The sequence below is a fragment of the Pipra filicauda genome, unplaced genomic scaffold (genome assembly GCF_003945595.2).
Source record: "Pipra filicauda isolate LSUMZ 115617 unplaced genomic scaffold, ASM394559v2 scaffold329_size807674_pilon, whole genome shotgun sequence".
Lineage (NCBI taxonomy): Eukaryota > Metazoa > Chordata > Aves > Passeriformes > Pipridae > Pipra > Pipra filicauda.
The window spans coordinates 298,306-302,466 of record NW_024104453.1 but is presented as its reverse complement, the minus strand read 5'-3'; positions in this window follow the sequence as shown (position 1 = coordinate 302,466).

The following is a 4,161-nucleotide window of genomic DNA, read 5'->3' as shown; positions in this document are numbered from 1 at the left end:
GGCAGCCCTGGGCTCGTCCTTGCTCCCCATCACAGGACTGAGAGCTCTCTGTGGTGACTGGTTTGTCCATCTTGTTAAGGAGGTGGTGAGTGGGGGCTGACAGTGTGTGGGTGCCTCCCTGAGCAGGGGACCCTCCTCGGGAGGAGCTCAGCTGCTCTGCTTTGCCTGCGGGGACCAGGCTGGGAGGAAGCAGGTGACAGTGCCTGAGAAGCAGGTTTGTCAGAATTTTAAAGGGATCTAAATCAATAGCGATAAGGAAACAATTATTTAAAGAGCAAACAAATGGAAACTGCTAAATGTACCTTTTTTTTCCCTTTTTTTTTTTTTGCTGGTGAAGGGTGCAGGGCTTGCAGGGCTGGTGCTGGGAGGGGTCCCTGCTGGGGCTGGGGCAGGGCCTGCCCTGGGCTGGGCAGTGAGGGGCAGCACTGCTTGCTCAGCCCAGCCCCAGCCAGCCTGGAAATGAGCCTCACAGGACAGTGTTGTTTCATCCCACCAGGAAAAAGGTTTTATGGGTCATCTGGAAATGCTAATCCTCAGGTGAGCCCGTTGACAGTGTCACAGCGTGTGCTGGGACAGTGTCAGCAGGGACAGGGACAGTCCCAGAGTGGCTGCAGGGACGTGTCCATGTGCTGCCTTCTCCCGCTGGCTGCAGTTTCAAGGGGAAGGAGCCGGGACTGGCTGCTGAGGCCAGGCAATCCCTGCAGAGCAAGGATGTGTTTGCTGCACCTCCTACATGGAGCTGGAGATCCTGCTTGGGTTTGTGGCAGGGCCAGGCTGCAGCTGGAGCCCATCCCTGCTCCATGGGGAGCCGTCCCCCCGCCCTGCCCGGTGCTGGGGTGCTGGTAGAGGATTCCTGTTCCCCCAGCCAGGCCTGTGGCTGTCACCACCGGGGCTTTGTCTCAAAGGGCAGCTTATTCCCATCCTTCCTCTCCCATGGCGTTTTCATCGGCTTTTGGTTGAGGATTAGGCACGTGTTGACAGAACAAACATTTTGCTGCCCTCAAAATCCACTGCTGAGGAGAGAAGCGATGTCCTTGCTCTGCCAATGCCTGAGCCAGCCCCAGGATGAGGAAAGCCAGGATGGGGAGAGCTGGGATGGGAAGAGCTGGGCTTGTGGCCGGGACAGCCCTTCAAGGGGAACACGGAACCATTTTGGGTCACATCCCACACCAGGGCCAGAGGTCTGGCTCTCTGCTCCCTCACAGAGCATTAATGACTTTGTGCTTTAATATCTGCCCTGAGAAACCAGGGCTGCCACAAGGAATGCTGCCTGTCTCCGGCAGGGCTTTGGCAGGTGCTGGGGCCCAGGTCTGTGGGGAGCTCTGTGTCCCCCCTGCCCAGCTCCTGGTATCTGTCACAGCTCCCTCCTCCCAGACCAGACTCCAGGAATGGTGGCTCCTCACGGTGTCTGGGCAGCTGAGACCAGGGGTGCCCATGAGCTGCCCCCAGGGTCATTTGTTTGTCAGGGAAAAGTAAATCCCTCCAAGCTCTGAGGCCAGCCTAGAGCCTGTGCAGTGGGGGAAGGCAGAACATGTGGGACCTCATTTGGGGTCCTGCCCCTCTCCCACACCATTTTTCCCCTATGTGAGCCCCCAGGTCCTGGCTCCTTGCTGAGCCCCCAGGACGAGGTGCCTGAGCTGGGCGATGCTCACGGCAGTGACACGTTTCCTTCGGAGCCGGGTGAGTCACAGCTGAGTCATGGCTGGCTCTGCTGAGCAGCTCCATGTCCCCTGCAGCCCCAGGGGACCCACAGCTCCATGGAATGCTGCAGGATGTGAAGCTGCCTCATCCCTTGTGGGGTCCCTGCCCTCTGTACAGGGGAGCACAGGGGAGTCCTCCCCTCTCTGCTCCCCTGGGGCTGCAAGTCTGGCTCAGCAGGTCAGGAGCAATAGGAGGGGAATGCCTCTGGTCACCCTGCAACCCTTCGCCTTCCAGCCCCACCAGCTCTTACTTTGAGCTGAGACCGGGCTGAGTGTGGGTTTTGTGGTTGCTTTTAGGGTCTTTCCTCTGGGGCAGAACCTTCTGCAGGCTCTCCTGGGCTGGACAGCACAGGAACCAAGGGTAAACCACTGCCAAGAGCCTCCCCTGCTCCTGGGGCACCGCGTGCTGCCCCAGCGTTGTGTGTCCTCAGGAGTGCAGGAGCTGCCTGTGCCTCCCGCTCCCCCGGGCTGCTCCCCTGCCCAGCGGCTCCCACACTCCCTGGGCTGACGCTCCGTGGGGCCGTTATGCCCGAGGATCGTTTTGCATGTGGGGAGAACCAGCGGCAGCAGAAGAATGAATTTGCATTTCTCAGTGGCACCCAGTGTGGGAACCGAAGCCGCGGAGGGTTTCGCTGCCGCTCGGCCCGCGCGGGGCTGTGTGAAAAGACAACATCCCGTCTGCTGGCACCGGGCCCGGCCCGTCTCACCTGGCTGCCCGTGTGTGCCTGGGAACGGCCCCGGGCCCACAGCACAGCCAGGCCCTGCTGGCCCCGCTGCCCCATTCCCGTGTGCCGGCGGGATGAGGGTGATGGTGAGGAAACAGGAGTACGGGGCCTGTGGGACTTATTTTGGGGGGTTCTCTTGTACTGGGTGTGATCTGGGGTTCGTGTGCTGATGCAGCAGCTGCATGAAGAGCCCAGCGCAGGATCCTTCCCCGCACAGGGGGTTTCCCTCCTCTGCACCCCAAATCTCTGGTGGCAGTGACAGTGTGGGGGGAGCTGTGACCTTTCCTCACCCTGCAGGGAGCAGGACACGCCCAGCCTGCCCTGAGCCCTCTCTTCCTGGCACTGCCATGCGACCCACAGCCATTTCCAGGCTTTTAATCTCAAGAGACAAAAGCAGGAGTTTAACGCAACTGGAGGAAGAAAAGAGCAGGGCTTTGGGCAGGGAACAGCAAACACAGTGGTGGATCTGCTGCTCCCGCGACCTCCCCTGCGTCACCCGGGTTTGCACTGGCAGTGCTTGGCCCAACTGGGAACCCAGCCCGGGGGGTGCTGGGGGAAGTGGGGTGGCCAGGGTGGAGAGCTGGTGGTCCAGTGGCCGGGCTGAGGGCCGTGCTGCCACCATCCTGGCATCGTCACCCACCTCCAGCTTGTCCTTCTTCAGCTGCCATCCCAGGTACAGCCAGGCTGCAGAAGGGACTGTGACACCCCAGGGCCAAGCACTGTCCACCTTCTGTCACCGTAGGGTGTGAAGGAGCCTTTGCATGGGGCCAGGTGAGCACCTCTGTGTCCGTGCTACCAGTGTGGAGCAGACATCCACCCTTGCACCCCTGCACGGAGTTGGTTTCTACAACACCCCCTCTGCACCCTCAAGGGCTGCCCTGGAGTGCAGGTGACACCACAGTCCCACCTGCAGCAGCCCAGGAGCACCAGGAGCCTCAGGCAGTGGGGATGGGATGTCAGGGCAGTGGCCAGGACCCGAGCAGGGCTGTAGTGCAGCAGTGGGGACCCAGTTGCAGAGCAGGGCCGGGAGCCCTGTCCCCTCTGTCAGGGTGGGGGCCGCAGCAATAACGTGGCTGTTTGCCCCGAGCACACACAGGGCCCTGTAAACGGGGTTTATGGCAGCAGCTGGGAGATGGAGGAGCTGGGGGGGTAATAAAGAGGAGCGGCCCTGCTCGCCCTGGGGCTGCCCGGGAAGTGGGAATGTCTGATGGGGTGAGGAGGAGTCTGAGGGCATGCAGGTAGTCTTGGCTCTGGAGCAATCCCAGCACCCTCCTTGGTAGGTCTGCACGGGGTCATTGTGCCATAAAAGTCCCTCTGTGCACACCTGTGGGTTTCTGCACTCGCACTCCCTGCCCTTGGGTAACTTTGGGCTCTGTTGCAGAGCACTTGTCACCTCCCAGGTCCCTTCCAAGGGGTGGGGGGGATGTATTAAAGGTACTTCAACCATTTCAACCATTTCCAGTCTCCTTGGGCTGCAGAAAAGCCTGAGTGTGCCCATCCTGCAGCCTGAGAGCGGGGATTCACCCTGATTCAGCATCGCCCTGAGGCACAGACATGGGGTGCAGGATGTGGCCTCAGAGGGACCCTGGTTCTGCACAGGGACCACCACTGTCCCCAAAGGCTGTGTGGGAACTGGAGCAGAGGAAGTCCCACCACTGCAGGGGACCAGGAAGCACAACTGCGTGTGCGGACAGGTCGGGCTCCGTGGTCTCTGTGGTTTGTGCAGTGACATCAAG